General features: G+C 41.1%; 1 non-coding gene across 1 annotated transcript; it reads left to right on the top strand.

Annotated features, from left to right (window-relative positions):
* The first annotated feature begins 1,941 nt into the window (after window positions 1-1,941).
* LOC122025833 lies at window positions 1,942-2,047 on the top strand. The gene has a single exon (XR_006123859.1). It is a non-coding gene; the product is annotated as a small nucleolar RNA R71 (small nucleolar RNA).
* The last annotated feature ends 11,144 nt before the right edge of the window (window positions 2,048-13,191 follow it).

The raw sequence follows: 13,191 nt of genomic DNA, 5'->3' as shown, positions 1-13,191 counted from the left end.
CAAAAACAAACAAAGCAAATCAAATGCATCTAATGCATCCCCCCAGACTTAAATTTTTCATTGTCCCAATGAAAACTAAAAACAATGTGGAGGAGATTTTAAGAGAAGTTACCAAGTGATGAGCTCCAAATGGTTGACATTCATGTTTTTAAAGATACTCCTCCATCCAATACTCACATTCCTCCACAACTTTGAATTCTACAACAATAAGATAGACAAGAAAAATTAAGTAGAGGATACATGTTTATTATAAAGAGAGAACTAAAGACATAAAAGAAAATAAGGAAAATGAACTTGGGTTGCCTCCCAAGAAGCGCTTGTTTAAGGTCATTAGCTCGACCACCTCATTAGATTCATCTAAATCTTGCTCTTGGAGGGGTAAGATATTTTAGAACCCTCCTACCAAGGGCTCTTATTATGGAGGGAGCTTTCATCAAAGGAGCTACAAAGTAAAGTATAACTCTCTCCATCTTCGTCTTCTTAGAAATTTTTTCAGGTGGTCGAAGACGGTTCAGATTGAGCTTCCAATTATTGGCCCATGTGAAATCTGCACATCCAAAAGAAAAACAAATCTCCCACAAGCATGTTATATAGTATAGAGCTAGAACCATATCAAGATAAGATGAATAAGTAATAAAAACTGAATCACATCCAACAAAGTCAATTATAGGTACCTCCATAAAGTTTTCCAAAAGATCACAAGAAATACTAACCTTACTTTGTTGAGAAATACCTGAAATTTCTAAACATGTAGATGTGACTTCCTCTGAATCAAATGATGGTTCTGGCTCTAGCTTAGGTGTTGATGATATCAATGATGGTGATTCTCGAGACTCTACTAGCTCTGTATAAGTCCCTACACATTGTTCCACAACATGATCAATTCTTAAAACCTCTAAGGGTTGTCTTGACAAAGGTGGTGATCCTTGAGATGCTGCTTCCACAACACAGCTCCCTACACATTCTTCCATATCATCATCATCAACACATACATCAAAAAATAAACCAACATCTATGTCCTCAATAGGAGAATCAATAACAAGAGGATCAATAACTTCACTTGCAGTTTTAAGTTGATCTACCACATCACATTCATCATCTGAAAATTCGATGTCACTATAACACCTTATAAAATTTTGAGATAGATCTGAAAACTTATTTACCACTACATTATCAATAAAATCTTCATCTGAAAAATCTTCATCTTTATATATATTCAAAAATCTACACTCAACCATATTAGTGTCACAGGATTTGCTGAAGTCTTCATTTTCATTGACCCCCACTAACCTTTGTGGAAAAGGAACCCTTAGTGAAGGTCCTGGGAAAGACTGAACTCCCTTTTTCCCAAATTCCCTTTGAGCTTTTGGAGGAGGTCCAACTTGCTTATCTAATGTTGGTGTGATTAATCGTTGAGGGAAAGGTACTTGTGGCCTTTGGGAACTTCCTAGAGAAATGGAACTGAGTTCTTGTGATCTTCTATTATTCTTCTCCTCAATTCTAAACATGTCATTCTTCAGAAGTTCTTCATGATTTTTGCCACTTCTCAACCCAACATCATCACACTTTTCATTAGATCTTGACTGTGTAGGAGGGGGATCTTCTTTAAACCATTTTGAAATAATACTATCAAGATTTGCCCCCAAATGTTTGAACTCCTCACTCTGTGACTTGTGAATTTCAACATTTTTAGGTGGTTAAATTTCATTTTGTTTGACAGACTCTCTTACATTTATGGCTTGCACTTCTTGAATATCTGAGGGAAATTCCATCCAACTTTTGTTCGACCATTCATGGAGGTTCAATGTCACTTGATCAATTAACGAATAAGCTTCATCTACACTTTTGTCCATAAAAGAACCTCCAGCTGATGAATCCAATAAAGTCTTGTCTGAGAAAGAAATTCCCCCATAGAATATGTGCAAAATCAACCATTTTTCAAAACCATGATGAGGGCACTATCTTTGAAGACTCTTGAATCTATCCCATGCTTCAAACAATGATTCTCCATATGCCTGAGAAAAATTTGTTATGCAATTCCTCATATACACCGTTCTACTTGGAGGGAAAAAATGATTCAGAAATTGCTTCTCCAATTGTTCCCAACTTGTGATGCTTTGAGGACAGAGAGAATATAGCCAAGTCCTTGCTTTATCCTTGATACTGAAAGGAAATGTCATCAATCGAACTACATTTGCTGATACTCCTTCACATTTCACCAAATCACAAATCTCTAAAAATGTTTCAAGATGCAGATAAGGACTTTCTGATACTTCTCCTCCAAATTTGTGACCTTGTATCATGAAAATTATCTCTGGGTCTAGTTGGAAACTTTCTGCTTCAATTTAAGGTTGCACAATGGGAGATAAAAATCTTGCAGAAAAGGGTGTAGAAAAATTTCTCATGGTCCTGCTTGACATGTTAGTGCTCATGGATATTCAAGAAGAAAAAGAAAATTATCAAGAATAAAAAACAAGAAATAAAATGCAACATGAAAAGCAAGAAAGCAAATGCAGAATTTAAATTGCAAGAAAGAAAGTGCATAATGAAAACAAGAAAGAAAAGATAAAAGGAAAAAGAAAAATGTCTAGAATTATTCATATGCTAAAAATTGCAAGATATGTTTACAAAAGAAAAGAAGAAAGAAACAAGATCAAAAGAGAAAACAGAGAAAAGTTAGATTAGAGTACTAGAAATCAAGAATGCAAAGTTAGAATTAGAATTAGAATTCCAACAAAAAGAGTTGTCAAGAATGTTATTCAAGAAAGGAAAAACTTACGAAACAGAATTCTAACAATTAGTTATAACTATGCAAATCAAAATAAAAAAAGAAAAGTTATGTTTAGTCTAACTCAATTGATAATTCCTAATGTTATAGCGCAGTCCCCGGCAACGGCGCCAAAAACTTGTTACGCTCCGTAAGTGTACGGAAATGTCGCAAGTAATATAAAAGATTATCGTATCCACAGGGACTGGAATAAGCACTAGAAATGTCTCAATGCGAATTAGCTAAACAACTATCCAATCGTTTCAAAAAGCAAAGTAAAGGTAAACAAATCTAATATTAGAGATCAACAAACAAGAGTTTAGTGTTTTGGGTTATGATAAAGGGAGATTCTAGGAGTTTCGGTTTCTTTGTAAGATTTCTTGAATGTAAATGGTTCACCAATTCTTATCCCTCAATTGCCAAACACGTAGAAAGTTGTCGGTTCCCTCTTGCAATAGACAACCGGCTAAGGACTGAGAAATGTATCTAAATAGGATTAATGAGACATGAACCTACGTTGTCCTTACACAGAAGAGCACCTATTACTATGCCTTCCTCGGATATCAACATAGAAGCCCACAACTTATTAATCTATAAAGATACAAGAAGCTAATCATAGAATCCATCCTACTCTCTTGAATATTCCTACTTCCTCTTCAAGATTATCTCTCAAACGTCCTTACACGGGCTTGCACCTGTCACGTGGATCCCTCGGATGATCGAGTGAGAGTTTATCCTTACCAAGTCCATAAGAAATCGAAACAATCAATCAAGAATGAGAATTAAGCACAAACCACCATCAATCATTCAAGATCTAATTGATACAAGCAAGATAATGCCATTGAAACAATAAAATGGCAAATCCATAAGAGATTACATCAATCCATCATACAAATACTCCCTTAATCCTAGAATACAAGATCTACTCCATGAATCGAGGAAGAAAATCCGAAGAAATAGAGATTACAAGCATTCCTTGAATCCCCAATCCAAGAAAACAAGAAGAGGGGGAAAAAGAAAACTTATCTACGAAGAAGCCTTGTCTTCGGATCCAATCCTCGCTCCGGAGTCGAAATCGTCGAGATCTCCCTTAGAATCGCCCAGAAATCCTCCCAAGAATGGAAGGAAACCACCAAATTTTGCTTTCTCCCAAAGGGGGAGAGATCCCCTTTCAATTCATGAAGAAGGGTTTAAATAGAGGAGGGAATCGGGCGCCACACGGCCCCGTGACACGGCCGTGTGAGATTCACACGGCCATGTCCAGTTCCCTCTCTGCCTAACCTGCACGGCCGTGTGACTCCACACGGCCAGAACCCTTCTGCTCTCTGGAAATGATACACGGCCGTGTGGTGCACACGGCCACAGCCTGCTTGGTCTCTGGAAATGCTACACGGCCGTGTGGTGCACACAGCCACAGCCTGCTTGGTCTCTGGAAACCTCACACGGCCGTGTAGATCCACACGGCCATGTAAGGCTTCTGCTCTGGTTGGCTTCAAATCTTGAAACGGCCGTGTGAGGTTCACACGGCCATGTCATCTTTCTCTTCTGCTGGTGCCAAAACCCCACACGGCCCGAGCTCCATACCAATGCAGGGCCGTGTGAGGTACACGACCTGGTGCTTTCTCCCTTTGTTTCCTCCAAGGCTTGCCCAAAGATGTAAATTCTTCACCAAATCGACTCCTGCATACAGTAAATGCACAAAAAGCAGATCTCCGAACCAAAAGAGTAAATATGCTAAAAGGAAAGCTGGAATTATACAAATGCATAGATCAAGCATGCTCAAAGTATGTAAATGTGCGTAAAAACATGCATAAAAGAGTATATAATCTACGCACATCACGAGGATGAGAGAATTGGCGAGGATGAGAGGAAATAAAGTTAAAGAAAGAAAAAGGAATATAAAATAAACATTTCCTCGCTTAAACGGGTCGCCTAAACAGGCTTTTCCGGGCCCCGTTTTTATCCCCGTTAACTCGTCCGTTCGAGCTCTGAAAAATTCCCGGAAAATGTCCAAAAACTCCGGAAAATTTCCTTATTCATATTCGCCTATTTCCGGTATTTTACATCTGTCCTGTTTCACGAGTTATTTCAGAGTGTATCTATCGTTCCTACTTGCCCCTCCTATTTTTTCTACATCATAGATAGCCTAACATAACATTGTTCCTTGTATCGGTCGAAACTGAAGTTAAACTAGGTTTCGTCAGTTATTATTACCTCTCATGATGTTTCTTGGGCAATACCTGCCCATACCTCTCTAAGTTTATTATCCTAGCTGGTACTGGACTATATCTTGTTAAGTATGTAATCTTGATCAATATTGGTATATCCTTTTCAAGGTATTATCCAGCCTAGATTGGCCTACCTCTTTCAAGGTATGTCTCGGTCGACAATGCCCTACTTATTTGGAAGTATATCTCGACCAATATTGGCCTTCCTCCCTGAAGGTCTATCCCGATCGATATTGGCCTGCCTCCCTGGAGGTATGTATCCGTCGATATTGGTCTGCCTCCCTGGAGGTATGTATTGGCCAATATTGGCCTACCTTCCTGGAGGTATATCCCGGTCGATATTAGCCAACCTCCTTGGAGGTATATCTTGATCGATATTGGCCTACCTCCCTGGAGGTATGTATCGGTCGATATTGGCATGCCTCCCTGGAGGTATGTATTGCTAGAATTTTTCGGGCCACGAAAACCGCTTTTCGCGTCGCGGAAACCCCGAAACACCCTAGCCAAGGATCTCGTGCAAAGAAAAATCCGATTCGAAAAATTCCACGTATTTATATCATGCTTAATACCCGAATATGTTAGATCTACTCCTAGATCTATAGTTTAAAGAAAAACTACCTTTGATGCGTGCCCTTCGCTTATCCCGCTCGACTAAGGTTGAAGTTGGATCTAGAGGGCACAAAGTAGAGCCCCTCTATATGTGTCCACACAAGCAATTAGGTGGAGAAGATGACCGAAACAAGGTGTGCTAGCACCTATGTGGTTTTCGGCCAAGAAGAGGAGGAAGAGAGGGAGAAGTTGCCGAGAGCACCAAGGAAGAAGAAGAATCAAAAAAATTGAATTCAAAAATTCAATCAATCCACCATATCATGTGGCCGGCCACATAAATGTCATTAAGTGGGCAATTAATGCTCTTAATTGCCCCCTTAATGTGGCCGGCCACTCATGGGTAACCTCCCATGAGGTGGCAAGCATGAGGTGGCATGGTGATGTGTAGCATCCCCATTGGTTCTCCCATGCCACCTCATCAAATGTGGTGGCATCCAAGTCAAGTCAATATTGACTTTCAACCTTCCTAATTTGGCCAAAGTCAAACATGACCAAATTAACTCCCTTAATTGATTTATCCAACATTTGGATCATACTTGAGTCTAACTCATAGTCAAGTCAAACTTGTGGATTTAGGTCAAGTCAAACTTGCCTTTTATAGACTTTCCATATTTAGCCAAGTCAAACTTGACTTCATCTTTCCTCTTGGTTCATCATATGAACTAGTCTCCATCTATTGCTCTATGTGTGACCCTATAGGTTCTTGTCAACGTTGGCAATGTCCCTAAATCCAATTAGGGACATAAGCAATGAGAGGTATCTAGCAACACATCATTGCTACCCAAGTTACAAGAATGTTGAGATCCAACATCACCAATATGACTAATAATTGTGACTCTCACAATATGTGACATTGTCCTTCTATCCTTGATATCTAGATTGATCTTATATGAGGCATAGACCGTGTCATCCTCCAATCAATCTAAGTGTCTTGAACTCCAAGTAGACTCACTATAATCAAATAAGCACAATATCACATATTGCCTTATTTGGGCATGGTCATGCACTTAGTGATCTCACTCTATCAAGACTATGATATCACTCCTGTAATATAGGAGGGATAGATCCCATCTACATCACTCACATCCCTCCGCATAATTTGTTACATACCCAGTAATCGCCTTTATAGTCCACCCAGCTACGGGTGACGTTTGACGAAACCAAAGTACATAACTCCTTATGTAGGGAACCTTGGTGACTTCAGGTCTAAGGACTAAAGTCATACTAATAGTCACTTGAGAAAGTATATGACACTCATATAACGATCCATGATACTTTCTCATGGCGGGTCATTCAGTATACATTCTCCAATGTATACCCATGTGTCAACTTGATATCTCATATCCATGACTTGTGAGATCAAGTCATCATGTTGACCTACATGCTAGTCTCAATGCATTAACATTGTCCTTCTATGTTAATACTTGACTAGGAATAATTAAGTGTAGTGTTCTCTATATCATCTCACTATCGATTCAACTAATCGATTGATATAGATATGAACCTACTACCCTAGGACATTATTATACTTATTTATATAGCACAAATACACACAAGTATAATAATCACAATGCCTTTATTTATATATCAGAAATATATGTACAAGAATATGATACAAAGAGTCCAAAAAGTAACCATCACATGATTGGCTCTAGGGCTCTCACTAACAATCTCCCACTAGCACTAGTGCCAATCGCTGTAGTATCTAATACCCAATGACCTAGTGTGACCATCATGCTTAGTCTGTGCCAAAGCCTTGGTCAAGGGATCTGCGACGTTAGCCTCTGTGGGTACTCTGCAAATCTTCACATCTCCTCGATCGATGATCTCTCGAATGAGATGGAAGCGCCGTAGTATATGCTTTGTCCGCTGGTGTGAGCGAGGTTCCTTAGCCTGCGCAATAGCTCCATTGTTGTCGCAGTAGAGCTCTACGGGATCAGATATGCTAGGAACCACCCCAAGCTCAGAAATGAACTTGCGGATCCAAACTGCCTCCTTTGCTGCCTCTGATGCGGCAATATACTCAGCCTCCGTTGTAGAATCTGCAACTGTGTCCTGCTTCGAACTCTTTCAGCTCACAGCTCCACCATTCAAGCAGAACACGAACCCTGACTGCGATCTGTAATCATCCTGGTCAGTTTGGAAGCTAGCATCAGTGTAACCCTTTACAACTAGATGCTCATCACCTCCAAATATCAAGAAATAATCCTTAGTCCTTCTCAAGTACTTAAGGATATTCTTGACCGCAATCCAGTGATGCTCACCTGGATCTGACTGGTCATGCTCAAAGCATACGAGACATCAGGACGAGTACATAACATGGCGTACATGATAGATCCTATGGCCGAGGCATAGGGGATCTTATCCATGCGGTCCCTCTCCTCTCTAGAAGAGGGACTTTGAGTCTTCGAAAGACTCACACCATGTGACATCGGCAGATTTCCCTTCTTGGAATTCTGCATGGCAAACCGAAGTAATACCGTGTCAATGTATGTATTCTGACTTAGGCCAAGCAATCTCTTAGATCTATCTCTATAGATCTTAATGCCTAGAATGCAGGCTGCTTCACCTAAGTCTTTCATTGAGAAACAATTCCCTAGCCAAGTCTTCACAGACTGTAGCGAGGAAATGTCGTTCCCAATGAGAAGTATGTCATCCACATACAATACGAGGAAGACAACTGTGCTCCCACTAACCCTCTTGTAGACACAAGGTTCATCTTCGTTCTTGATGAAACCAAACTGTTTGATTGCATCATCGAATCGAAGATTCCAGCTCCGAGAGGCTTGCTTCAGACCATAAATGGCCCTATGCAGCTTGCATACTCTGCTAGTATGCTGTGGATCTACAAAACCCTCAGGCTGTGTCATGTACACATCCTCGAGGAGGTTTCCATTCAGAAACGCTGTCTTGACATCCATCTGCCAGATCTCATAATCATGGTAGGCTGCAATAGCAAGCATAATCCGAATGGACTTAAACATCGCTACTGGAGAGAAGGTTTCATCATAGTCAATACCATGAATCTGCTTGAAACCTTTAGCTACCAGTCTACCTTTATAGGTATGAGTAAGTCCGTCCATGTTAGTCTTTCTCTTAAAGACCCACTTACACCCAATGGGTTTGACCCCTTCAGGTGGATCAACCAAGGTCCAAACTTGGTTGGTGTACATGGAATCCATTTCAGATCTCATGGCTTCTAGCCATGACTCAGAATCTGGGCTCATCACAGCTTCCTGATAGGTGGTAGGCTCATTCTCAATGAGCATAACGTCATCCTGGTCAGGCAAGAGAAATGAGTATCTCTCAGGCTGACGACGTACCCTATCAGACCTGCGAAGAGGTAGGTCTACATGAACAGGTTGTTGTTCCACAACTTCTTGTGCAACAATCTCATCATCCACAACTCTTTGTGGTTCCTGTTCAGTATCCATCAATGGCTCAGTGTTTTGGTCGTTGTCTTGAACTTCTTCAAGATCAAACGAACTTCCACTAGCCTTTCTAGAAACAAAGTCCCTTTCTAGAAAGACCCCAGTCTTAGCAACAAATACTTTGTGCTGACTAGGAATGTAGAAGTAATATCCCTTAGTTTCCTTGGGATATCCTATAAAATAACACTTATCAGATTTGGGTCCCAGTTTGTCTGAGACTTGACGTCTAACGTAAGCCTCACAACCCCAAACCCTCATGAAAGACATCTTGGGACTCCTCCCAGTCCATATCGTATATGGTGTCTTCATGACCGCCTTTGATGGAACACGGTTAAGTGTGAACGCTGCCGTGTCCAGAGCATATCCCCAAAAGGATATAGGAAGATCTGCGTGACTCATCATAGATCGTACCATATCTAATAAGGTACGATTCCTCCTTTCAGATACACCATTCCACTGTGGTGTTCCAGGAGGAGTGAGTTGGGATAGAATCCCACACTCTGCTAGATAGTCACTAAACTCATGGCTTAAGTATTCTCCACCTCGATCTGATCGAAGTATCTTAATACTTTTGCCGAGCTGGTTTTGTACTTCATTTCTGAATTCCTTGAACTTTTCAAAGGATTTAGACTTATGTGTCATCAATTACACATAACCATATCTACTGAAGTCGTCAGTAAATGTGATAAAGTACCTATAACCACCCCGAGCAGCGATATTGAAAGGGCCACATACATCACTATGTATGAGTCCTAGCAAGTCTGTCGCTCTCTCGCTATGTCCACTAAAGGGAGTCTTAGTCATCTTGCCTAGAAGGCATGACTCACATGTCTCATATGATTCAAAATCAAATGAGTCCAGCAAACCATCCTTATGGAGCTGGGATAAGCGACTCTCGTTTATGTGGCCTGGGCGGCAATGCCAGAGATAGGTTGGGTTCAACTCATTTGATCTCAACCTCTTGGTACTCACGTTATAGATAGGGCTCTCTAAATCTAGAATATAGAGGCCATTCATCAGATGTGCACTACAATAGAACATATCTTTCAAATAAACAGAACAACATTTGTCCTTTATTATGAATGAAAAACCTTTATTATCTAAACAGGAAACTGAAATAATATTCTTTGTTAGTGCAGGGACATAACAACAATTATCTAGTTCCAATACAAGCCCAGCGGGCAGAGATAGAAAATATGTTCCTACAGCAACAGCAGCAACCCTTGCTCCATTGCCTACTCGTAGGTCCACCTCGCCCTTTGCCAATGCCCTACTTCTCAGCGCCTGCACATTAGTACAAATGTGAGATGCACATCCAGTATCTAATACCCATGATGTAGAAATAGAAAGGTTGACTTCTATAACATTTATACCTGAAGTAGAAGCCTCGCTTCTTTTCTTCTTAAGATCCTCCAGGTAGATCTTGCAGTTCCTCTTCCAGTGCCCTGTCTGACCACAGTGGAAGCAGGTAGCATCCTTTTGCACCCCGCCCTTGGGTTTGAGTGCTGAAGAGCTGGCTTTGCCCTTGGTCTGGGTCTTACCCTTACCCTTGGGCTTCCACTTGCCCTTACCCTTGCTCTTTTGTACCATCAGGACGGTACTGGTCTTGGTAGTGGTGAGATTGGGCTCAGCAGTTCTCAACATGTTGAGCATCTCGGGCAGTGGTTTGTCTAATTCGTTCATGTTATAGTTCATGACGAATTGACGGTAACTTGCCGGCAACGATTGCAGGATCAAGTCAGTGGCCAGCTCTTGGCCCAATGGGAACCCCAACCTCTCTAGGTTCTCGACGTACCCAATCATCTTGAGTACGTGAGTTCCTACAGGGGTTCCCTCTTTCATCTTACATGAAAAGAGGGCCTGAGTCACTTCAAACCTCTCATGTCTGGCTTGCCCTTGATATAATTGCTTAAGATGGCCAATCATATCAAAGGCATTCATGTTCTCGTGTTGCTTCTGAAGCTCAGAGGACATGCAGCATAGCATTAGGCACGACACGTCTAACGCATCGTCTTGATGCTTCTGATGAGCATCCTTAATGCTACGGGCGGCAGAGGCTGGTGGTGCTTCAGGAACTGCTTGCTCCAGAACGTACAGCTTACGTTCCTGCATGAGGACTATCCTCAAGTTCCTGTACCAGTCCAGGAAGTTAGCTCCTGTGAGCTTGTCCTTCTCAAGGACAGATCGTAGGGAGAGAGTGTTCGCGTTTGGTGACATGGCAATCTACAACATATTAAACATGCAGAGAATCAATATCATATTCTATCATCTAATTAGGCCTTTAATTAAATGATGCTCCCACTGAATTTTGTGGGACAAGATCCACATCATACTACATCTTGAGTCAGCTTTGGCTGAATCGCCCAAGACCTAGTATGATCGGTAGGTAGCTAATTACCAATTACATCTCCATGCAACTCTTGTTTATAGGATCAAGATTTAACTTTTACAAATAATCTTGAGTTAGCTTTGGCTAAATCGCCCAAGATTATTTATAAACGTGATCTTGTCCTACCTTTCCAACTATTGGAATACGCCTATAGCTTCACTCGATCCAATTGAGCTTTGCTAGCTACTCAATCTAATTGAGCTCAATCTAACCCGAGCGTGATAGGCGGGACCAAGGTTGTCCCTCCGCATCCTACCAAGATTAAATGCGTTGCTCTGCTTTGGCAGATACGACAATCGCATATGATCGAGGTAGTGATGGGTATCATGGCCCGGTAGGCGTTTACGAGTTGATTTCGATTTAGATCTAATCTAATCGACGATGTGCATCATATTTAGGCGTAAATTAAATCTAATTTAAATCCTAAATGTGTATTGTGCACATCAAGATGTGGTTCCCACATCACATGTGCATCACATACACTCATGCATATTCTATTCTACACAAACATGCATCACATACACATAAGCAAAAATAAAATATATACATTTAAATTATGTGATTGGTCATGGCCCTACTAGGATCCTCTCTAGCCAAAGAGAAGATCCAATGGTCATCCTAGGGTCTAGGTGGCAGCTTCTCCAAGCTCCTCCTTCCGATCCCCATGTGTTGCCGGCATGCTCCCGCGAGTCCGTCTTCTCCGGAATTTCGTCATCTTCAAATTTTGTACATTACAAAATTTATACTCGAGTTACATTCGAGTCTTAAAACTAATTTTTACAGAAATAAAATAATGGAAAAAGGCAACACGCAGGTCGCATCCACAATACAGCACACACAACACATGACGGCACGCAGGCCGTATTATGAATTACACGCATAATTTTTCATAAAAATTCTGGGACTTGGGCCATGACCAACACATACTGTACATAATTCAGAATTGTGTATTTTTTTTTATTTAAAATTTTTCTACTGATTTTTCTGAATTTTTGAGTCCCTTCTCCACGGCGGTCCCGCTAAGCGGGTTTCGGGCGTAATCGCGGGACAAGGCCCCTTGCGGGGTTAGGGGCAGCGCCCCTATTCGCGAAATAACCTTCGCGAGTGTCCTCTTGCGATTATACAGCGCCCTTACCCGCTGTCCCAAAATCTATTTGGGTGAAACTTGCCGTTTCGGAGAAATTTTTCTCGGTGACAAAAGTGTACAAGTGCTTCGCACTCGTTCTTTCGCCTCTACGAGAAAAATACCCAAAAATTCCTAAAATTTAGAAAAATCACAGAAACTTAAAAGCATCTAAATTTTGTATCTAATACAGAAAAAAATAAATACGTGCTTCGCACGATGGCTCTGATACCACTGTTAGAATTTTTCGGGCCACGAAAACCGCTTTTCGCGTCGCGGAAACCCCGAAACACCCTAGCCAAGGATCTCGTGCAAAGAAAAATCCGATTCGAAAAATTCCACGTATTTATATCATGCTTAATACCCGAATATGTTAGATCTACTCCTAGATCTATAGTTTAAAGAAAAACTACCTTTGATGCGTGCCCTTCGCTTATCCCGCTCGACTAAGGTTGAAGTTGGATCTAGAGGGCACAAAGTAGAGCCCCTCTATATGTGTCCACACAAGCAATTAGGTGGAGAAGATGACCGAAACAAGGTGTGCTAGCACCTATGTGGTTTTCGGCCAAGAAGAGGAGGAAGAGAGGGAGAAGTTGCCGAGAGCACCAAGGAAGAAGAAGAATCAAAAAATTGAATTCAAAAAT

This window comes from Zingiber officinale, chromosome 9B (genome assembly GCF_018446385.1).
Source record: "Zingiber officinale cultivar Zhangliang chromosome 9B, Zo_v1.1, whole genome shotgun sequence".
In the NCBI taxonomy this organism is placed as follows: domain Eukaryota; kingdom Viridiplantae; phylum Streptophyta; class Magnoliopsida; order Zingiberales; family Zingiberaceae; genus Zingiber; species Zingiber officinale.
The sequence above is the reverse complement of the archived record's forward strand: the minus strand, read 5'-3'. Positions and strand labels throughout refer to the sequence as shown.